Here is a 25129-nt window from a genome sequence, read left to right as displayed (position 1 = left end):
TACCTGGCCAGGTATACCTAAGGGTCTGATGTCTTGCGAGAATTCACTCCCTTGAAGGATATTCTCAGACCAGCATCTGAAGCAGAGATCACAGGGTTACTGGATACTGTGGGGATTCACACAGGCGTAGTATTATTATTTGAAAGTGTGCATAAAAGATGTTGAGCTCATCAGGAAGTGAAGCATCATTCTGTGATCATTAGGAAGAGAAGTACTACCAACATTTATGCTGTAGGTTTCTTATAGGAAGTAATGGAATGCAAACCATTGTGTCTCTGACTTCACACAGAATTGCCTTCCCACTCTTACAATAGCCCACAGTAGGTCATACCTGGGCATCTTGTAGGTTTCTGGATCACAGGCCTTGAACGCTACAGTCTAACCCTCAGCAGCTTGTGGATCTCCTGGTTCATCCAGGGCTACTGGTTTGGGAAAACTTGACAAGTTCTGAAAGGCACACACCTCTCCACGCAGGTCTTGATGAAATCAGACTCTTAGATATTTCACACTGACCAGGCTATTAATAAGTTCACCATAATTGCCACCAAAAACGTGGGCTGAGGCCGTGCTTGTCTGGAAAAGAAAAATGTAGGTTGCGAGGTCTGTGATGATGATTGGGTTTGGGCAGTATTAAGGTGATGAATGAGTTGAGAGGATGTTGGGGGGTGGGGAGAGTGGGAGTTGACAAGAAATCCAAAGTGCCGTGGGGACGTTGGATATTGGAACGGGAAACAGCGTGACAGCTAAACATAAGTTTAGAGGAAAAAGTAGCAGAGATTGACACTTTGAACTTGAGTTATTTAACAAAGCAGATTTCAGCTATTTAACCAACACATCAACACCTGCTTAAATCCATTAGCAGGAGTTGGCCTGAGCCACTTGACTAATTCACCAACCCCCTGGTTGGTGACCCATGTGATTTGCAAGTCGCACAGGCATAGCAGCACTTTGCACTGATGTTCTCAGTTGAGTCTCGTGCTCCTCACTGCCCATGGCTTGCTGCTCCCTATGCATATACATGCCACATCATTTGCTACAGGGCAAACATTCAGAAGCACACTCAGCAAGCAGAAAGCACATAACCAGGTCTATGATAGAATTCAACAGTGCTGCACATGACCTCCTTGTGTTCGCAGGAGAGTTTCTTACAGGTGTAGATAAAAAGTGAATTTTAGTACCCCTCCTTCTAATCCAGGAAATGCAGCCAAAATTCATTTACTGTATGTATATAGACAAAAATGACTAGATCATTGAAGTATCCAGATCAGTAACTGTACTCTCTCTTACCATTACACTTGATACAATCTGGTTCACAGTGACAATGTTAATCCTTTACATAAAAATCAATCCAAAATGAACAACACAGATAAAACTATACATGAGGCATAATATTGATTTCTGGAAGGATGCCTGTGCTCAGACTTTAGGCTAGAACTATAAGGTGCAATGGTATAAAACAGGTGATAGTTAACATATAAGATAAAGGCAGGAGCCACTCAGCCCCTAGTAGAATTCCCCCATTTTGTGCTGATTAAATTTATGTCAAGTTCATTGCGGCATTCAGAAATATTCTTTAGTAAAGCAAGCAACAGGGAAATATGCAGGACAGATTGTGATCCAAACATTCAACGTGGAGTAAGACGTCACAAATTTAGAGTCTGACTGATAATCCACCTCTTTCCTGCACACCTGGAGTACTTACCTGCCGGACTGTTTCTTCCCATCACCCAGATCTTCACAGCCAAAACCTTTCAGGGAGTCACGGGGCACAGTTCAATATTTTATTTTTCAGAGGAAACAATTTTTGCTGGCTGCCAAGCTAGTTCAGAGTATAATAGATCACTGTCAGTAATGGGACAAACCCTTTAACTGACAGAAGTCTATATTTAGATTTTAAAAATGGCTTTAGATGCCATTAACCTAGATTTCTGTTATGATAGAAATTTATTTGCACATTAAAAAAATTAATTCACACCAATGCAACAGTCTGAAAACAGAAAATTAAAGCACTTGGTGTGGATTCTGAAATACTTCAAGAATAGGCAGAGAAAAGGTAAATCAAAGGCTCTTTACAAGTGACAGAAATCTGGTTCTTTTTAACTAAGAGCCTTTGCATCACCGCAACCGCTACTGAGTCGATCCTTTTCCAAATAAAGCACAGATCAATGGACTGAGAGGTAAAATGACAAATGTTCCTGCTGTGTGGACTAGTTTTTAGGTAACAAAACCTGATTCTTTTGTTAGACCTTGCTCCAGTCAGCTAATGGTGCTGCAATTGTAAGTAACAATACTGTCAACTCCGGTTCAGTTGCTACCACTCTCACCCCTAAGTCTGAAAGTCCCACTCTGGAGGATTAATCACAGAAAAGGAAGCTATCAATCAGCTGAAAGGGCTTCTTTTGAACTTTATTTTGTTTATCAGATACGTGTAACATTGCTGCTGCAAATGCAAAATGCTTAAGAGAGCAGCAGCATTGTTAAAGTCAGGTTTTTCCAATTAATTCTGGACCATCAACAAAGATATTAACATTTTCAACTCTGCCATAACCACATCGTAAGAAGCATGAGTTTCCTATACAAAGGCGGTTCACTTCATAAGACAGATGAGCAGAATTAGGTCATTGAGACCATCTAGTTTACTCCACCATTTGAACATGGCTGATTTATTATACTTCTCAATTCCATTCTCCTGCCTTCTCCTTATAACCTTTGGTGTTCTTACTAATTATATACCTATCAACTATCGTTTTAAATATACCCAAAGACATGGCTCCCACAGCCGTTTGTGGCATTGAATTTCTCAGATTCTCCAGCAGAAATTCCTCTCATCTCTATTCTGAAGGGATGGCCTTCTCTTCTCTGAGGCTGTGCTTCTCATCACGTTACAGTTGCCATTTCAATGTCCTGGAAGGGAAAAAAAAACATAAGATTGATTGGCTGAAATGGCATGTTAGATATTGGAAGACTGCTGCCAGGAATTCAAATTAAAAGTCTCTGCTGGGTGGTCCACAAAGTTCAGGGCAGTGTGGGTCACTTGTACAGGGAAAATTTATACGCGTATTGGAGCTCTGAGGAGAAGCTCATCCTCGCTTCACAAGAAAAACAGAACAATGAAAATCTGATTTACCTCTTCGGTTCTGTTCTAGTCTGCCTGTCATTTCCTGCTCAGTTGTGTGGTGATGGAAACCTCTTATTAAGGCTGCATCATCTCAACACCATTCTTTGCATCTTGTTGTAGACAATCTGAATGATTCTGATCAGAGGTGCTGATTCAGATGGGAAATACAATGCAATTTGCCCAACTAAAAAAGATCTGTTTGGACAAGCTGCTCTGATCAAGGATCAATACTATTTGTATTGCCCTTTGGAATCAAAAGGTACCTTAAATGAGTTTGTGTTTAGAGATCCCAGTATCACTGAAAATTTCCATCTTCTTCCAAGTGAAGACAAAATTTGAGTCTTAATCAAAGTTGCAACTTTGGTTTTAACCTTGCATTGAACACACAGTGTTAGAGTCTCAGAGGCATACAGCATAAAACCAGGTTCTTCAGCCGAAGTCCATGAGCACCTATTTACACTAACCCTACATTAATTCAATTTTATTTTCACCACATTCCCATCAACTCCCCCAATATTTCAACACAACTACTAAAAATACTTGTCCCTAAAGAATAATTTACAGTTGTAATCTACCATCACTGCAGGCCCAATGCACAGGATCGTAAGAGGCTTCACAGAGTTGTAAACTTAGCCAGCTCCATTACAGGCCTCCCCACCATTGAGGACATCTTCAAAATCCAGTGCTCCATCATGAAAGACCCTTACCAAGAGAGGGACTTGCCCTCTTTTCATTACTTCCTTAAAGGAGGAGGTGCAGGAGCCAGATGAGCCACTGTTAACACTTTAGGAACAATTTCTTCTCTTCAACTACTGAATGGGTCAGGTGCTCACAAACACTACCTTGCCATTTCTCTTCTGTACATTTATTTATTTATATAGTTTTATCGCAAATTATACTAATTCGTTATGCCTGAATTGTACTTCTGCCACAAAACAACAACTTTCGTGACTTGTGTCAGAGATAATAAACCTGATTCTGATCATCATCTTTGGAAGTGGACATAAAACTGGAGCATACAGAGGAAACTGACATGGTCAGAGAGAGGAAACGAGCACGCCCCGTACCGGAGATCAGGATTGAACCTGGGTCATCAGAGCTTTGAGGTGGCAGCTTTACGAGCTGCTTCATATTCAGATTTATCTATCACATGTACATGCAGTGAAATGCATCATTGGCACTCACACCTACAACCAAGGATGTGCTTGGGGCAGCCCATAAGTGTTACCACATATTCCAGCGCCAATTTAGCATGCCCACCATGCTTGGCAGAACAACACAGAACACAACAAGCAACAAAATAACAGCAAAACAAGTCCCATTCCACCTTCTTTAAAAGCAAATCTTTGTCGAGGCTGCAGAGCATTTACCAAGGTTCCTTTTAAGCAATCCTTTTAAGATTGACATGCTGAAGTAGTAATGGGTGTCCTTACTTCTTAAAACTCTTTTCCAGATAAATTTATCTCCTTTTCTTCTTACTCTCACAATTATCAGCAAACCATCTCACACCTCATCCAAGTGTGAACCAGTTATGAGTGTGTATTAGCTATTCACCAAGTTCAGGAGAAGCACAGGAGTTCCGATGAGTTGAGGAAGAATGGGGGAGATAGAGGATCAATGGAGTGGGAACTCAGAGAAACTGTGTGTTTTGGGTCATGATGGTGACTGATGATGGCAGCTTCGTGAAAATTCTCCCATCCCTATGGGATTGTTGTTTTGTTGTTGTTGCTGTTCAATGCTGAACATTGTGGGCCTGCTACATTGCCACTGGAATGTGTGGTGACTCTTGCAAGCTGCCCCCAGCACATCCTTAGGTTGTATTGGTTGTTAACTCAAACAACGCGCTTCACTATTTGTTTTGAAGCACTTGTGATAAATGAACCTGAAGGAAATTGTCTGGAAGGAAATCACACCCTTCGTTACGAGGCTAGGGGCTACCACATAAAAAACAGAAAAGTCTCACACAGGGTAGTGTATGTCTAGAATTATCTACTCTGGAGAGATTAGAGGCTAGATTATTAGGGCTATTGAATTTAGGATGGTGGAGCAGTCTTTGGGCCCAAAAGACTTATTCTGCTCCTACTTCCTTAAGTTTTTATGTTCTGGCACCTACCAACCTGCCTGGAGAGCACTGGAGGTCCGTAGTCTGCCAATATCAGCAAGACAGCTTTAGACTGGCTTGAGGATTTCTGGAAAGGACACAAGTGTCCTGCATTGAATCACAGGCTCTGTGTGATACAGCTGCTGGGGAAGGTTTATGATTTAGAGATACCGCATGGGCCCAGGCCCTTTAGGGCCAATAAGCCCACGCTGCCTAATTATACCCATGTGACCAATTAACCCACTAAACTGTATATCTTTAGAATGTAGGTGGAAACCGGAGGCAATCAGCAATAGGGTGTGGCCCTCAGGAGGATGAACAGTGGGTGAAGAGGTGTCCCACCCTTGCAGAAGGCAAGTTGCCATTGGCTGGTTAGTGATGGTGGTGGTGGGGCAGAGCAGGGAATGGAAAAGGGAAGAGGCTAAGTGGGTAAGAGATGAATGAAGAGTGAGGTGCTCAATTCAGCAAAGGAAGAAGACCAGGGTGGGATGGTAAGGGAATTGGACTGAAGAAAAAATCTGTAGGTATCATTGTATTGTGTGTATGTGTGTGTGTCTGTGTCCGTGTCCATGTCCATGCATGGACAGAGAATATCTGTGAGTATCAAGATACATGTTTGTGTCCAGGTATGTCTGAGTCTGTTCCCTGATACCTTGCTCTCTAAAGTTTTGGATCTACTATATGGACTTCAAAAGTTCAAGAAGATCCATCACAACTTTTTCAAAGGCATGTGGGGCTAATTATTAAATGCTGCTCTTGCCAGCCATGCCCACATCCCGTAAAGGAATATGAACAATATATGGAAGTGTTTCTCTATCACTTCGTAACAGGGCAGCTTTTCTTTTCAAAGGGCATTAGTGAATTAGATGGATTTTATGAAAACCCAGTGGTTTCATGGTCACTAGCTCTTTTCTCAAGGTAATCAGATGAACAAAAGTCCATGACTACCTTGGTAGGAATTGAAGTGAGTTTCCAAATTACTGGGTTAATAATTTAGGCAGTGTCATCTTATTCTGCCTCCTCTACATTGGAGAAGCCAAAAGCAGACTGGGTAACCAGTTCGTGAAGCACCCACATTCAATATGCAGTATGACGCTGAGATCCTGTTGTCTGCTGTTTTAATTCTCCATCCCATTTCCACTCTGACCCATTTGTGTGAGGTTTTTGCGCTGTTATAATGAAGCCCAATGCAAGTTTGAGAAAGAGCTCCTCATATCCATCTGGGCACATTGCAGCCTTCCAAACAACATTGAATTCTCACAACTCCACTATCACCAACACATTATACTTTTTTGATTGTATTATCACTCTCTCTCTGCCCATTAACCCATCCCAATGGAGGGTGACTACAATCTATCCCCATAGCAACCCTGGTCTCATCACAGAAATTTCCTTTGTCCTATCCAGTCCTCTCTTTACCCTCTCTCCAACCTATGTTTTTTCTCTTTTTCCCAGCTCTAGTCAAGGGATGTAACTTGTATTTCTCTGCCTGACCTGTTGTGTGTTTCTAGAAGTTGATTTTATTTCAGGTTACCAGCATCTGCAGTCTTTCTTTTTAATTTCTTGAACTTCATGAATTTAAAGTTTGTGCCCACTGTGACATCAGTCATTCATCAACTGAGCTACTTCATCAGTTTTGGTTCAATTTCAACTTCCATATTGTTATTGGATACACTTTTTAAACAAACCTTGACTGTTTGTAGTTTGACATTGCTCTGCTAAGTTTCAACCACTGGATGAAGTCTGCTCCCTTTGGTTTGTTATTTCAATGTAAAACTACCCATGGACCCAAATTTTTATCAATCTCGTTTGGTTGGACTGTAACTGACTTGACCACTATTGAGCTGGTAAGGAGTAAGATCAGGCAGAAATTCTGCCGTTCATCAACATCCATTGTCTTCTGCTAGGTAAGTATACTCCCAGAAATAGCTGGAGAAGGTGAGCTGATGATTCCCCCAAGATATGAATTCTCCCCAGTGATACCGTGCCTTCCTCTTCACGGTCGCTCCCCAAGCTCACATCTCACTGATATATTCTTGTTTACCTTGTACCTTAGATTCCCAGCTGGCTCTCCCTCAGCTCTAGTGAGATCCTATCATTAAATTCAGCAAGGCATCTACATCCATCTTTCCAAGCGCTGATGCATTTCTTTTATGTTACTACCAAGGTTCATATTTCTCAGTGCTGGTAATAGAAGGTTAATTCTGAAGTATGATGCTTCAAGTAGTTGATTTACTTTAAGAGAAATTTGGATAGGTACACAGATGGGAGGGATATAGAGGGCTATGGTCTGGGTGCAGGTCAATAGGACTAGGCAGAATTATTGTTTGGCGCAGACTACGTGGGCTACAGGGTCTACTTCAGTGCTGTAGTGTTCTGTAACTCTGTGAATGATGAATGTTACTCACCAGTTCTCAGAACATGCCTGAATGTTGTGAAGGTCTGCTGCTTTATTTGTGAATGTATCAAAAACTGCAATCATCAATAAACTTCCGACCTTACAATGGAAGACAGGTCATTGATAAAGCAGCTGATGACAAAAAGCTTAGGATACTGAAGTATCAGTTTCATTGAGATGCGTGCCAGTGATCCTGAAGAAAGGTACCTTGAACAACATTGATGCAACTCCAGTTTACTATGTAGGAATACAAAACACACTTCAGACGTGCCAGTGATTCCCTCAAGACGGTCCGGAGGAGGTTTACAAGAATGATCCTGGGAATGGAAGTGTAAACATAAAAGGGGCAATTGATGGCTCTTGGTCTGTGCTCACTGGAGTTTAGAAGGATGGGGAGGGGATCTCACTGAATCTTTTTGAATATTGAAAGGTCTATATAGAGTGGAAATTGGGAGGATGCTTCCAATAGTGGGAGTGTCAAGGACCAGAGGGCACAGCCTCAGAATGCAACAACTTATCTTTAGAACAGTGATAATGAGGAATTTTTTTAGCCAGAGGTTGGTGAATGGAGTGTCTAGGACCAGAGGATACAGTTTCAGAATACAACGTCCCTTTAGAACAGAGATGAGGAGGAATTTCTTCAGCCTGAGGGTGGTGAATCTGCATTTCATTGCCACAGACGTCTATGGAGGCCAAGTCACTGGGTATATTTAAAGTGGATTTTGATTAGTATGGGACATCAAAGGTTACGAGAAAAAGCAGGAGAATAGAGTTAAGAGAGAAAATAAATCAGCCATGATTGAATGGTGGAGCAGACTTGATGGCTCAAATGGCCTAATTCTGCTCCTATGTCATATGGTCTCTAATCTATAGAAATACACAGAAAGGGCTCCCTCCAAAGCTGGAATATTGCTGTTGAAATCTGCACAGCCAGTGTAAATAGAATGCTCATGTCCTTGGTCCAATACAGCTTTAATAAGCTGATCTTATGCTGTCAGAATGTCCCAAAACACATTAGGATCAATGCAAATCTTCTGAAGTGCGGTGAGTGTTGCAATGTAGTAAAGGCTGTGTATGGTGACAATTTCACAGGTTGTCACCATGCACATCCTTCCCTACATGGCAACATTGAGAGTGAAGGTAATTAGGTAAATCCTCAGTCCTGAGAAGCCGCCTAAAAGGAAAGCTATTCCATATATGTTGCATTTTCTTGGAGAATTTGCTACAAACTGTACTTCTTCTGCTCTTTAAATCAACATTGTTTTCTGGGAAAACTGAACTTCTTTGAGGCAGATCCAATTCAATAGCTGTTTTTGGATCATCGATAAGCCCATAGTAGAGGGAAATTACAGCACCAATTAACTCACAACAATGTCCCCGAAACAACAATTCTGCAATAATTGGATTATATTAATGATGTAGGCTGAGGGATCAGTAGTTACCAAGCCACATGGAAAGAATTGAAAGAAAAGATTGGTAGCTTGGGTTGGCTGGTTGTTTGTAGCATTGTTTGCCAAGCCTGGAGGTTAGGTCACAAACGTTTTGTTACCTGTCAAGGTGATATCATCAGTGCGCAACTGAGTGTTGGTTCTGCCGAGTGGTCATGTTTATATCGGTTGGACTCATTTTGTAATTGGCGAGCACTCAGCAGAAACAACACTGAATTACGCACTGACAACGTCACCTCGACTGGTGATGAAACGGTTACAACCTTACCTACAGGCTTGGCAAACATCCCTACAAACAAATGCACATCGAGAGAGTCTGCTATTCTACTTTTGAATAGTGGCCCAAAATCTTTCACATTCACTTGAGAGGACAAGTGAAGCCTTGATGTTCTGGATCCTTTGAAAATCAATATCTCTGACTATATACCAGTTCATTAGTACTGCAGTGAATTTGTGCACTCAAGTCTCTTGAATTAAACCTTCTGTCTCAAAAATGGCTCGTAAGAAGGGGCATAATTTTAAGGTAACAATACACAAAATGTTGGAGGAACTCAGAAATTAAGAGCTAATATTTCTGCCTGAGACCTTCTTCAGTCCTGATGAAGGGTCTTGGCCCGAAATGTCAGCTCTTTATTTCTCTCCATAGATGATGCTTCCTCCAAGATGACAACAATCTTGTCGTGGTTTGGAGGCCTGCATGCCTCAGTGACCTGGAGAGTTATGTTGGCTGAAGTCAGGGCTTTTATGTTTTGATGCTTGGTAGGGTCACCCATGCCAAACAGGTCAAAGGGTAGAGGCCAGATGAAGAGTGGCCCACCGGTCCAGCAGGTTCGGGGGTTCAGCTCAGGGCTAACAATCTTGATCAGTAAAACAAAATTGTAATGGAAACAGCAATGAAGAATCCTTCTATACCTGAGTGGCCAAGGACAATCAGAGATGGAGGATCTTCACTGCAGCCCTAAATGCCAGTGGCATAATGGGCTGTAAGTAACAGGTGCTGCAAATACTTTGTATGTGTACTGTAGATTCTGCAGAATCTCTTGTGTTTATAATTTTAAGGTGATTAGAGGAAAGTCTTGGGGGGGGATGTCAGAGGTAAGTTTTTAAAAACAGAGAGTGATGGGTACATGGAATGTGTTGCAGGGATGGTGAAAGATGTAAATACATTAGGGACATTGTAGAGATATTTAGATAGGTACACCAATGAGAGAAAAGTGGAGAGCTATGCAGGAAGGAAAGGTTAGATTGCTCTTAGAGTCAGTTAAAAGGTCGACACAACCTTGTGGGCCGAAAGGCCTGTATTTGTGCTGTACTGTTCTATGTTCAAAAATGAGAATACTACAATGGAGCCACAGCCAACACTGAAACACAGCGTTATAGCATCTCTCCATGGTTTGCTTACACCTACATGGGCAGCAAAAACAGTTAGCAAAGACAACAGCATTTTCACAGCCTGTCTCCATGGTTCAGCAAAATATCATGGGCCAAGATTACAAATTAAAATGACTATAAGCTCGGTGATTGGTTCTAAGTGAATGGAGAAAATTAACATTGACTTCACCATGTAGTTTTGAGCTACAAAATAATCAATAAATACAGAGTTAAAAAAAGATTAATAGCTTTTCATGTAGGACAGACTGGGCAGACAGTTCCCAAAATACTGATCTATTCAATCTCACCTATTTTCAGAGAGAAAAATGTATTTCATGGTTAGAACTGAGAATAACTGTGTTACTTTTAATAGTTATATTTTAAACACCTCTGTCTTACTTGCTTCTCATAAAATATTTTTGGCCACAGTGGTCTGGTCTGACCTTGGTTGGGATAGAATTGCAAGTTGTGCATAAGAATCTCATCACATGTATCTAAGTAGGTTTCATTATTTAAAGCCTGCCAGGACAGGTCTTGTTGGACATACTCTTTAAAAGGCCACAAGTAGAACGCGTGTTATCGAACCAAAGCAGAAGTAAAATGATGCATGGTGTTCATGAATAACAACTGATGAAAATACAAGCTGGGATATTTTCAGGTGCAGGAAATAGAGGGCTACCTTGGGAGGGAAAGGTTAGAATGATTTTAGACTAGACCATAAGACATTGGAGCTGAATTAGGCCATTTGGCCCATTGAGTCTGCTCCATCATGGCTGATATATTATCTTCCTTGAACCCCATTCTCCTGCCATCTCCCCATAACCTTTGACACCCTTACTAACCAAGAACCTATCAGTCTCTGCTGTAAATATACCCAATGACTTGGCTGCATCAGTGTGATAAATTCCACAGATTCACCATCCTCTGGCTAAAGAATCCTCATCTCTGTTCTAAAGGGAGGTCCTTGTATTCTGAGACTATGCCCTCTGATTTTAGACTCTCCCATTAGAGGAAACATCCTCTCCATGTCCACTCTATTTAGGCCTTTCAATATTCAAATAAGTTACAATGAGATCCTTCCTCATTCTTCTAATGTCCAGTGAGTACTGGGCTAGAGCAATCATACATTAACCCTCTCATTCCCCAGATCATTCCTACGAACTTTCTTTGGATCCTCTCCAATATCACCACATCCTTTCTTAAATAGGGTGCCCAAAACTGCTCACAATACTCCAAGTGTATTCTGACCAATGCCTTATAAAGCCTGATGCACCATCATTAACTCACTCTGAGACACATGGCGAGATATCGGCTTTTGTTGACTGGAAGAAGGAACAAGCAGTGAGTGACCACCATACTACATCCTGGAGACTGACAGGCCGGGCCCAGGCCTTGATTGCCTTTATACAGGGGTCTGTGAGAGGAGCCACAGGAGCAGTCAGCAGGGGGCATGTCCAGACAGGTATATGTAGTTCACCACAAAGCCCCAGCATTACATCCATTTTTATATATATTCCAGACCTCTCGAAATTAATGCTAACTCTGCAATTTGCCTTCCTTACTATTGACTCAACCTGCAAAAGAAGCTTGGCACAACATCATGGGACAAAGGGTTTGTACTATACAGTAATAGGGAATCTAGGACCAGAGGGCACAGCTTCAGAGTAGAGGGACCTTTAAAACAGAGATACGGAAGAACTTCTTCATCCAGAGGGTAGTGAATCTGTGAAATTCATCGCCACAGACAGCTGTGGAGGCCAAATCATTGGGTATATTTAAAGCAGAGATTGATAAGTTCATTAATAAGGGTGGCAAAGGTTAAGGGGAGAAGGCAGGAGAATGGGGTTGAGAGGGATAATAAATTAGCCATGATGGAATCGCAGAGCAGACTTGATGGGACAAATGGCTTAATTCTGCTCCTATGTCTTATGGTCCATTCGAAGTTCTATAAAAAATCACGCAGAAGGAATTTGAAAGCCCATCAGCCGATTCCTGCTTCTCTTTACTATGCCTTTATCTTCCAAGAGAAGAGGCATAAGAGTTTTCATGAAGTTATGGCATTTTAGCAGATGAAGAATTCCATCCCAGAGTGGATTAGCTCTGACTGGATCAGTCCTGAGTTTCCATGACCCTGCTGCAGGAATCTGGGCAGTTTGTTAATGTTAGTGCCTTGATGACTTTGTGTTTTGAATGGATATGAAGCTCAGATATTCAAGAAGAAATATGGAGCAGCTGTCTTTTGAAGGCGCAACCCGCTGCAAGGACATCACATTTTACATAAAATTTTAAACTAGAGCTCAGTGTAAATTGATGTTTTGTGCTCAGCACAGACTCAATGAGCTGAAGGACCTGCTTTTGTACTATATGACTTTAATTCCCAGTCATTATCCGAACCAGTTCTCCGAGTGCCCTGATTAAAATATATTAATTGTCATCATCAAAATGTGGTTTTTGGAGCAACACAAACTCCTAGTGAAACATCAAAACTGTTACAGTCAGAGGCCCAGCCACATCTACTAAGTACATAGATAGATAGATATTTTATCGATCCCAAAGGAAATTACAGTGTCACAGCAGCATTGCAAGTGCACGGATAGAAATATTAGAAGAAAAGTAGAAAGAATAAAAAGTGTTACCTCAAACAGTCTACCAGGAGGGGGGTCATCATTTCCCTGGCTATAGGTTGACTCAATATAGAGCCTAATGGCCGAGGGTAAGAATGACCTCAAATAGTGCCCTTTGGAGCAGCACAGTTGTCTTAGCTTATTACTGAATGTGCTCCTCTGTTCAGCCAAGTTAGCGTTCTACCACATCCTCCAGCGTGTCTAGTTTGACTCCTAAAACAGAGCCAACCTTTCTGATCGGTTCATTAAGCCTGTTGGCATCACCTGTTTTGACGCCATTGCCTCAGCACTCCACTTCATAGAAAATTGTACTGGCAACACAGACTGGTAGAACATGTGAAGGAGAAGCCTGTATACTCCAAAACACATCAATTTCCTTAGGAAGTAGAGGCAACTCTGGCCCTTCTTGTACACAGCCTCTGTGTTGGGGAGAATGCTGGCCAAAGACACAGATTTTTAAGGAGTGCCTTAAAGGAGTAAAGAGATGTAGACAATGTTATGGAGGGAATGTCAGATCTGAGGATCTTGACCTCTGTGGGAGCAAAATAAAAACACAAATGGTTGATAAGCCAGAATTAGAAGATTATGGGAATGGAAGAAGTGAGACACAGAAATGACAAAAGTTATAGAGGGCCATGAATACAGGACATGATTTTTAAAATTAAGATGTTGCATAGTTAGATGCCAATGTGGGACATTGCTGTATGCAAATTCTTTTCCTCAATTGGAACCTTAAGGCACAATAATTTTTTATTATTCTCATTTTTTTATATTTCAAATTTTCACTACTAACAAATTAAGTGTTCTCATTTATAAGATACTTTGATTTTGTTAATACTTTGAGATGATAAAATCCAATTGGAGCAAAGTAGCAGGTGAAAAATCTTAATGTAAGTACGATTAGATTAAGTTGTCTGTACTTAGAAGACAATGATGTTGTGATTAAGGATTTTTGAGTCGTGATTTATAGGTTCAATATCACATGAGTCACGCAGGTTGGATATAACTGCATAAAAGGACTTAGTACATTTTTTGAAAGTTTAAAAAAAAGCTGGGCAGTGAAGATCTGGCATAAAAACATAAACTGCTGGAAAAACTCAGCAGGCCAGACGGCATCTTTGGAAAGAAACATATTTAATGTTTCAGGGCTAAGACAAACAGAACTGAGAAAGACAAAAACAAGTTAGTTCAGGTGGGGGAGGGAAATGCATGGAAACAGTTAAGCATATTTATTTGTTATTCTGGAACATTTCTGAGATCTTGCCTTCAGCCTTTCTTCCTGAATAATAGAATATATTGATCAGGATGATCATTTTAACAAGTGGATATTTTTGGATCTGTAATACTATTTGTATGAATGAGTACATCCAGTTCTAGTCTCACTGAAAGCTATTTTTCTTTAGATCAATGTTGGATCAAAGGTGGGTCTGTTGTATTGATGCTGCATTTCAAAATTCAAAGTACGTTTATTAACAAAGTATTTATTCTATATACAACCTTGAAATTTTGTCTCCTTACAGGCAGCCAAAAAACAAAGAAACCCAATAGAACTTATTAAAAATAGACCACAAGATATAGGAGCAGAATTAGGCCATTTGGCCCATTGAGTCTGCTCTGCTATTCCATCATGGCAGTTCCATTTACCCTCTCAGCCCCAATCTCCTGCCTTCCCTCTGTATCCCTTCATGCCCTGACCAATCTATCAACCTCTGCCTTAAATATACATAAAGATTTGGCCTCCACAGCCGCCTGTGGCAATGAATTCCATATTCACTACTCTCTGCTAAATAAATTCCCCCTCATCTCCGTCTAAAAGGACATGCCTCTGTTCTGAGGCTGTGTCCTCTGGTCTTAGACACTCGCCATTATCCGAAACCTCCTCTCCACATCCATTCTATTAAGGCATTTCACTATTCAACAGGATTCAATTAGGTCACCCCTCATCTTCTGAATTCGAGTGAATACAGGCCCAGAACCATCAAACACTCTTCATATGACAAGCTGTTTAATCCTGGAGTCACTTTTGTGAACCTCCATTGAACCCTCTCCACAGTTTCAGCACATCCTTTCTAAGATAAAGGGCCCAACACCACTCACAATACCCCAGTGCTTTATAAAGTCTCAACATTACATTCTTGCTTTTATATTCTAGTCCTCTTGAAATTAATGTGAACATTGCATATGCCTTCCTCACCACAGACTCAACCTGCAATTTAACCTTTAGTGAACCCTGCACAAGGACTCCTAAATTCTTTTGTGCTTCAGATTTTTGTATTTCCTCTCCATTTAGACAATAGTCAACATTTTCATTTCTTCTTCCAAAGTGCATGGCCATACACTTCCCAGTGCAGTATTCCATCTGCTATTTCTCTACCCATTCTCCTTCTGTAGCCTCTCTATTTCTTCAAAACTACCTCCACCTATCTTCGTATCATCTGCAAAATTTGCAACAAAAGTATCGATTCTATCAGCCAAATCGTTGACATATAACATAAAAAGAGTTGCTCCCAACTCAGATCCCTGTGGAACACCACTAGTCACTGTCAGCCAACCAGAAAAGTCTCTCTTTGCTTCACTCAGGCTGGTCAATGCCTTAAGTATCAACTATACGATGCAATTTAGGAATTCACCACTTTTTTCTATAGTGCTTTCTCCCTTTCCCCAACTCTGCGATCTCTACCACAACGAGAAACTGGAGATGGGATCATGGGACCATCATCTCTCTCATACATACGCAATCCCGATCTGGACCAATATTATTGCTTACAATCCTGATCTGGACCAATATTACTCTTATTGTTATGTCAGTGTCTTGAAATACTTTACCCAATTTTATTATTGAAAGATCTATTGTTCAAAATTTTTTAAAAAGCCCACTCACTAGTCTTTCAGGGTATTTGTGGGTGGTGTTGGTGGGAGAGGGTGTAGAACTAAAGCAACCTTACTGAAATTTAATGACACAACGAATGAAAGCAATCTACAAAGTCATCCAGTTGCCTTGTAGAGTATTAAACTTGGGTGGACATCTAGGCACAATATAATGGGGTTGTATTATAGATCATCCAATAGTCAGCGAGAATTGGAGGAGCAAATCTGCAGAGAGATAGCAGACAACTGCAGGAAGCATAAAGTTGTGATAGTAGGGGATTTTAATTTTCCACATATTGATTGGGACTCCCATACTGTTAAAGGTCTAGACGGGTTAGAGTTTGTAAAATGAGATCAGGAAAGTTTTCTAAATCAATATACGGAGGTCCCAACTAGGGGGGATGCAATATTAGATCTCCTATTAGGAAACGAGTTAGGACAGGTGACGGAAGTGTGTGTAGAGGAAAACTTTGGTTCCAGTGATCATAACATCATTAGTTTCAACTTGATCATGGACAAAGATAGATCTGGTCCTTGGGTTGAAGTTCTAAACTGGAAAAAGGCCAAATTTGAAAAAATGAGAAAGGATCTAAAAAGTGTGGATTGGGACAGGTTGTTCTCTGGCAAGGATGTGATTAGTAAGTGGGAGGCTTCAAAAGGAAAAATTTTGAGAGTGCAGAGTATGTATGTTCCTATCAGGATTAAAGGCAAAATGAATAAGAATAAGGAACCTTAGTTCTTGAGGGATATTGGAACTCTGATAAAGAAGAAGAGAGAGATGTATAACATGTATAGGCAAAAGGGAGGAAATAAGATCCTTGAGGAGTATAAAAAGAGTAAGAAAATACTTAAGAAAGAAATCAGGAGGGCTAAAAGAAGACATGAGGTAGCTTTGGCAGTCAAGGTGAAGGGTAAATCCAAAGAGCTTCTACAGGTGTATTAAGAGAAAAAGGATAGTAAGGAATAAAATTGGTCCTCTTGAAGGTCAGAGTGGTCGGCTATGTATGGAACTGAAAGAAATGGGGAGCTCTTAAATGGTTTTTTCGTGTCTGTATTTACTAAGGAAACTGTCATGGAGTCAATGGAAAAAGGCAAACAAGTATTGAGGTCGTGAAACCTATACCGATTGAAAAGGAGGACATGCTTGCTATCTTGAGGCAAATTGGAGTAGATAAATCTCCAGGACCTGACAGGGTATTCCCTCAGACCTTGAAGGAGTCTAGTGTTGAAATTGCAGGGGCCCTGGCAGATATATTTAAAATGTCGGCATCTACGGGTGGGGTGTTGGAGGATTGGAGGATAGCTCATGTTGTTCCGTTGTTTAAAAAAGGCTGTAAAAGTAACCCGGGAAATTATAGGCCAGCAAATTTGATGTCGGTAGTCGGTAAATTATTGGAAGGAGTATTAAGAGATAGGATCTACAAGTATTTGGATAGACAGGGACTTATTAGGGAGAGTCAACATGGGTTTGTGCATGATAGGTCATGTTTAACAAATCTATTATTCGAGGAGGTTACCAGGAAAATGGATGAAGGGAAGGCAGTGGATGTTGTCTACATGGACATCAGTGAAGCCTTTGACAAGATCCTGCATGGGAGGTTAGTTAGGAAGATTCAGTCGCTAGGTATACATGGTGAGGTAGTAAATTGGATTAGACATTGTCTCAATGGGAGAAGCCAGAGAGTGGTAGTGGAGGATTGCTACTCTGAGTGGAGGCCTGTGACTAGTGGTGTCCCACAGGGATCAGTGCTGGGTCCATTGTTATTTGTCATCTATATCAATGATCTGGATGATAATGTGGTAAATTGGATCAGCAAATTTGCTGATGATACAAAGATTGGAGGTGTAGTGGACAGTGAGGAAGATTTTCAAAGCTTGCAGAGGGTTTTGGACCAGCTGGAAAAATGAGCTGAAAAATGGCAATGGAGTTTAATACAGACAAATGTGAGGTATTGCACTTTGGAAGGACAAACCAAGGTAGAACTGAGGAGTGCAGTAGAACAGAGGGATCTGGGAATACAGATTCAAAATTCCCTAAAAGCGGCGTCACAGGTAGACAGGGTAGTAAAGACAACTTTTGGTACATTGGCTTTTATAAATCGAAGTATTGAGTATAAGAGTTGGAATGTAATGGTGAGGTCGTATAAGGCATTGGTGAAGCCGAATTTGGAGTATTGTGTGCAGTTTTGGTTACCTACTTACAGGAAGGATATTAATACGGTTAAAAGAGTGCAGAGAAGATTTACAAAGATGTTTCCTGGACTTGAGAAACTGAGTTACAGAGAAAGGTTGAATAGATTAGGACTTTATTCCCTGGAGCATAGAAGAATGAGGGGAGATTTGATAAAGGTATATAAAATTATGATGGGTATAGATAGAGTGAATGCAAGCAGGCTTTTTCCACTGAGGCTAGGGGAGAAAAAAACTAGAGTACATAGGTTAAGGGTGAAGGGGGCAAAGTTTAAAGGGAGCATTGGGGGGGCTTCTTCACGCAGAGAGTGGTGGGTGTGTGGAATGAGCTGCCAGATGAAGTGGTAAATGCGGGCTCACTTTTAACATTTAAGAAAAACTTGGACAGGTACATGGATGAGAGGTGTATGGAGGGATATGGGCCAGGTGCAGGTCAGTGGGATTAGGCAGAAAAATGGTTCTGCACAACCAAGAAGGGCCAAAAGGCCTGTTTCTGTGCTGTAATGTTCTATGGTTCTATATGATTTTTGTCCAAAGAGCTTCCGACCTGATGCATTGTCTATATTTCTTTTTCCAAGTTGCTGCCTGATCTAATGAGCATTTTCATCAGTTATATTGTTCTGAAAGTTTAAAGAAAGCTAAGATAGATAAGTGCAGTCAGAAGTAGTAGTTTCTCACTGCAAATATGTGTGGGAAATGGTGAGGCATTAACATTAATGCCTGGATAAATTTCTTAACATTTTACACATTTGATGAAAATAACAATTTTACATTGGCATCATAAACTTCCCTGATTTATTACCCTCAACGTGAATGAAAAGATTCATGTTAAGATAAAGAGAGTAACGGTCTATGTGCAACAAATACATCTGAGATATTTCTAATTTACAGCCATTCCATTCTTGAAAACAAGCAAATTTAAAACCATGGGAATATGTGCCATTTTTCAAACCTAAACCTGCACTGTAGCAGGATGACTATTTATTCAAAGTTCAAAGTCAAATTTATTATCAAAGTACATGTATGTCATTCATGAGATTCATTTTTTGTGGGCATACTCAATAAATCTATAGAATAATAACCATAACAGAATTAATGCAAGACCGCCCAATTAGGGGGTTCAAGCAGAGTGTGAAAGACAACAAACTTTGCAGATACAAAAAGAAAGAAATTATAAAAATAATAAGCAATAAATATCGAGAGCATGAGATGAAGAGTCATTGAAAGTGAGTCCAAGGGTTGGTGGGAACATTTTAATGAAGGGGCAAGTGAAGTTGAGTGAAGTTATCCCCTTTCATTCAAGAGCCTGATGGTTGAGGGTAGAAACTGTTCCTGAACTTAGTGGGAGTGAATCCTGAGAGTCCTGTATCGTCTTCCTGATGGCAGCAGTGAGAAGAGAGCATGTGTGGTGAGGTTCCCCGATGAGGGATGCTTCTTTCTTGTGACAGTGTTTCATGTAGATGAGCTCTACGGTTGGGAGGACTTTACCCTTGATGGACTGGAGTGCATCCACTACTTTCTGTAGGAATTTCCATTCAGGGTCATTGGTGTTTCCATAGCAGGCTATGGAGCAATATATTCTTCACTACACATTTATAGAAGTTTGTCAGAGTTTCAGATGTCACGCCAAATCTTCGCAAACTCCTAAGGTCGCCGAGGCACTGCCGTGCTTTCATCATAATGGCACTTAAGTGCTGTGTTCAGGACAGGTCTTCTGAAATAATAACACGGAAGAATTTAAAGTTGCTGACCTTCTCCACTTCTGATCCTCTGATAAGGACTGGCTCATGGACCTCCCATTTCCTCCTCCTGGATATTATCAGCTCCTTGCTCTTGCTGATATTAATTAAATCTGATTTTAATATGTTGGCCAGTGCATGGTATCCAGAGATTAATTCTAAACCCCACCCCTGCTCTTGTTCCAAAGACACAGGCCAGGTGGGAAAATGCCAAATTGCAAAAGCTTACTGGGCTTTCAAGGATTCAAACCTGCAAGTTATGTGGTTCAGTACCACTGTCCAAGAAGCTGCTATTTGGAAATTCCCATTATTGAGCACCCAGTTACTCATACCTAATATCTAAAAGATGTATGGAAAAGGTTGGACTACTAAAAAGAAATCTGGAAAATTTGTTTGTCTGGCACCAACAAATTGGAGTATTACTATATACATTTTCATATTCATTTTTTGTATAGTTTGCTGTATAGAAAATGTTAATTGAAGGTATTATTACTCATTGAAGGACAAGCTAATGCATCCTGAAAATATGGAAATTTTGTTACTACAGATAAAAAGGAAGTTGAAAATATCAGGGATGTGTAGTTGTAAAATATCCTCCACAATTTTATTACTACGTGATGAGATGGACAACAGCAGTGAACATTGCAACACAGTTGTGATTTTAGGAGCATGCAGGTTGTTGTTATCTCAAGCTGACTTCTGTACATTGACCTTGATCTTTCCCCAACTTTTAGAAATTTCCTTTTCCAGTTTGTGTCGGAAATAGTGAGTTCTTGTGTCAGATCAGGGAGTATTGATGATAGGTAACATTTGGGCTGTGTCATTAGGGAGGGACATAGTACTACTATTTCAAGTTGATAACAACATACATTCCCATTCTGACATGTCAGTCCATCGCCTCCTCTTGTGCCGAGATGAGACCAGCCTCAGGGTGGAGGGGCAACATTTTATATTCCGTCTGGATAGCTTCCAACCTGATGGCATGAATATTGATTTCTCCTTCGGGTAAACACATTTTTCCTCCCCCTCCCCACTTTTTCTATTCTCCACCTTGGTCTCTTACCTTTTCTCACCTGCCTATCTCCTCCCCCGTGGTGCCCTCCTCCTTCCCTTTCTCCTGTGGCCCACTCTCCTATCCTATCAGATTCCTTTCTCTCTAGCCCTTTATCTTTCCAACCCACCCGGCTTCATCTATCACCTTCTAGATATTCTCCTTCCCCTCCCTCCACCTTTTTATTCTGGTGTCTTCCCCCTTCTTTTTCAGTCTCGAAGAAGGGTCTCGGCCCAAAACGTTGATTGTTTATTCATTTCCGTAGATGCTGCCTAACCTGCAGAGTTCCTCCATATTTTTGTGTGCATTGCTTTGGATTTCCAGCATCTGTAGACCATCCTGAGTTTATATTATGGAATGATTGTTGATCTGGAAACCTAGAACGCTGGCTCAGGTTCTGCCTCCTCTGATGCTACCTGACCTGCTGAGTGTTTCTGACATTTTTTTCGGTTTATAAGTTCTAGCATCTACTGCATTTTGACTTTCAGATCCTGGTCAGATTTCCTGTCACCACAGATGCTACCTGTCTTCAGAATCAGGTTTATTATCACTGTCTTATATGATTTGAAATTTGTTGAACTTTAATTGCATTCTACTTTCGTTCAGAACTTCAGCCACAGCTGTGTCTGCATCCCATAGTCTACCAATTATTTTTACCTTTTTCCCCTTCACTATTCTCTCTTTACTTCCAACTCCTCCAGAAAGTTTAACTGCCATTAAGAAGCATTTGCCACCTTCTCTCAGCCAGCACCATTCTCGTAATCTGTTTTCTCAATTCCATTGCAGACATTCCCTTTGTTCTCTGCACTCCTCCCGTCTCTGCAATTTAAAGCATTCCTGTTTTCCAAATCTGCCTGCTACTGGTGAATGATCATTGACTTTAAGTGTGCTGTGTTTCTCTCTCTATCTGTGTTGCTGGAATTCATGGTTACTCCCAGCACATCCTTGGGTGTGTTGGTTGTTAAGGCCAATGACGCATTTCATTGTGTGCTTTGATGAACATGTGATCAATTAATCTTAAGGCTGATTTATATTTGTGCATCGCATTGACGCTGTAGGTATTGCGTACCCTACGCTGTACCCTGCGCCGTAGGGTGACGTGCACCTCTCCAGAAAAGTAACTCAGACATTGCTACGACGCAGAATGCAACAACTGTGATTGGTCTGCTTGGTCGCATCGCATTTCTGGTTGCTTCTTCTCCGCCATGTCTGTACACTGATGTGAAATAGATGAACCAAATTGCCAAATCTACCTGTCAACATGCGAACATGTTTGAAATGCATTTCCTTTTCCTTGTCCATGTCTCTCTTGAAGAAACTTGACACAGTGGCATAGAAATCCCACTGCCAACTAGTGTTTTGGCACACATCAATGCATGCTCGCTACGGCGTAGAGTGACGCAGAAGTGAAAATTAGGGTTACGGCGTAGGCTCTGGCGTAGCCCATACACACAAGTATAAATCAGCCTTTATTCCCTCTACAGATGCTATCTGACCCACTGGCTAATCCTACCATTTTTAATATTTTCCACATAGAGATAATGTACAACCTCCAATGATATACAGTCATTGCTGTGATGTGAGAATTGTGTTAACATGGAAACTCTGATAATCTGCTGTCTGATTTTTTGGAAACCCCGATGGTTCAGTAACTGGATTAGCAGCTATAGTTGGCCTCAGACTCTGAAAATCTGTGCCAACCAACTGATGGGAGCGTTCAAGGACATCTTCATTTGCAGTCGGAGTTCTTGTTTGCTTCATAACAGTGACAATCTTCTGCCTAAAAAGAGAAGGGTGAGCTGGCTCAATGACTATCGCCCAGTTGCACTTACATCTCCTTTGATGAAATGCTTTGAGAGGTCGTCATGGCCGGAATGAACTGTCGCCTAAGCAGGGATCTGGACCCGCTGCAATGTGCCTATCTCCACATTAGATCTATAGAGGATGTGATCTCACTGGCTCTTCATGTGGCCTTGGATCACATGGACAATAGCAAGACCAACGTCAGGCTGCTGTTTATAAATTACAACTCAGCATGCAATGCATTCATATCCTCAGTGCTAATCAACAAGCTTCAAAACTGTGAAGACTTTGTACCTCCCTCTGCAACTGGATCCTTGGCTTCCTCATCAGGAAACCAGTCAGTGCTGATTGGAAATAACATCCCCTCCTTGCTGACAGTCAAGACTGGTGCACATCAAGAATGCGTGCTTAGCTCGCTACTCAACTCTCTCTACACCTGCAACTGTGTGGCTGGGCACAGCTCAAACGCCATCTATAAATTTGCCCGACCACACAATTATTGTTGGCAGAATATCAGATGGTGATCAGCAGGGTACAGCATTGAGATGAATTGGCTGGTTGAGTGATGTTGCAACAACAACCTTGCACTCAACAGCAGCAAGGCCAAGGAACTGATTGTGGATATGAAGAGGGCTTTTAGCACATTGGCTTCCGTAAATCAGAGTAATGAGAACAGGAATTGGGATGTAATGTTGAAGATGTTGGTGAGGTAACTGATATCTACCCACAGGAAAGATAGCAATAACCTTGAAAGAGTACAGGAAAAAAAATTACAAGGTTGTTGCCAGGACTTGAGTACCTGAATTACAGGAAAAGGTTGAATAGGTTCGGACTTTATTCCCTGCACCACAAGAGAATGAGATGAAATATTATGGAAGTACACAAAACTGTGAAGGGTACAGCAAGGGTAAATTATTGCGGGTATTATCCTCTCAGGATGGGCGAAGCTAGAACTAGAAGTTTAGGGTGAAAGGTGAAATATTTAAGGGGATTCTGCTGGAAGCATTTTCACTCAGAGGCTAGTGCAAAAGTAGAACCAACTGTCAGCAGAAGTGGTAGATGAGGGTTCAATTATTATATATAAGAAACATTTGGACAGGTTCATGGATGGGAGTAGTAAGAATGATTATAGTTCAGGTGTAGATAGATGGGACTAGCCAGATGAGGTCGGCATGAACCAGATGGGCTGAAGAGCCTCTTTCTATGTTGTAGTACTCTATGATTCTACAGCTCTGTATCGATAATCTGTGTTTATCCATAGATACTGTTTGACCTTTGCAACATTTCCGATATTATCTTCTTTTTCACAAACAGAAGATCTGCAGAAGCTGGAAATCAAAGCAATACACATAAGATGCTGGAGAAACTCAGCAGGCCTGGCAGCATCTATGGAGAATAGTAAACAGTTGATCTCTCAGGCCGAGACCCTTCATCAAGGCTGGAAAAAAGAGACGTCAGATTAAGAAAGTGGTGAGAGGGGGTGGAAGAAGTACAAGGAAGCAGGTGAAACCCAGAGAGGGGAGCGGTGAATTAAAAAGCTGGGAAATTGATTGGTGAAAGAGATAAAGGACTGGAGGACGGGGAATTTGATAGGAGAGGACAAAAAGCCTTGGAAGAAAAGTAAGGAGGAGGAGCACCAGAGAGAAGTGATAGGCACATAAGGAGAGGGAAAAGGGAATGGTGAAGGAGGAGGAGGCAATTTCCACTAGTAGAAGAAATCGATATTCCTGCAAAAAGGTTGGAGGCCGCCCAAACAGAATACAAGCTGTTGCTCCTCCGGTCTGAGTGTGGTCTCAATACGACAGCAGAGGAAGCCAGACTGCCATGTTGGAATGGGATGTAATGTCACCTATCACCTACCACCTGGAATTTGTTACCACAGACAGCTGCGAAAGCCAGGTCGTTGGCTGTATTAGTCAGAGATCGATAGGTTCTTGATTGGACACAGCATCAGAAGTTACGGGGAGAAGGCAAGGTAATGAGGAAGGAAAAAAAGGATCGGCCATGATTGAATGGCAGAGCAGACTCGATGGGCCAAATGGCTTAATTCTGCTCCTATGTCTTATGATCTTACCGTGTACTTCTTCCTTCCCTTCCCTCATCTTTTCACTCTGACCTCATTTTTTCCAGTCCTGACGAGGGGTCTCGGCCCGAAACGTCAACTGTTTACTCTTTGCTGCCTGGCCCGCTGAATTCCTCCAGTATGTATCTTTATCCCTGTTTATTCTCGCCTCAAAACTTCCAACCAATGCAGGGATATTTGTTAACCCGCCACATAACAGTGATGTTTGTGATAGCCTAACAGTGCATCACAATTTGATTTCGGTGTTGTACTCTTCAGAACACGCGGGAGCAGGGCGCACATTGCATTCTGGGAATTGTAGTTCACTCTCACCACACGATCCAATCGTTCCTCGT

General features: G+C 41.3%; 1 long non-coding RNA gene across 1 annotated transcript; it reads right to left on the bottom strand.

The window, feature by feature from the left end:
* Positions 1 to 1250: 1250 nt before the first annotated feature.
* On the bottom strand, positions 1251 to 25068 carry LOC132377487 (uncharacterized). The gene is made up of 2 exons (XR_009506654.1): positions 24786 to 25068; positions 1251 to 2904 (listed from the first exon to the last, which is right to left on the bottom strand). It is a non-coding gene; the product is annotated as an uncharacterized LOC132377487 (long non-coding RNA).
* Between the last annotated feature and the right edge of the window lie 61 nt (positions 25069 to 25129).

Source organism: Hypanus sabinus, chromosome 18 (genome assembly GCF_030144855.1).
Source record: "Hypanus sabinus isolate sHypSab1 chromosome 18, sHypSab1.hap1, whole genome shotgun sequence".
In the NCBI taxonomy this organism is placed as follows: domain Eukaryota; kingdom Metazoa; phylum Chordata; class Chondrichthyes; order Myliobatiformes; family Dasyatidae; genus Hypanus; species Hypanus sabinus.
This window is presented reverse-complemented; position numbering and strand designations above follow the sequence as displayed.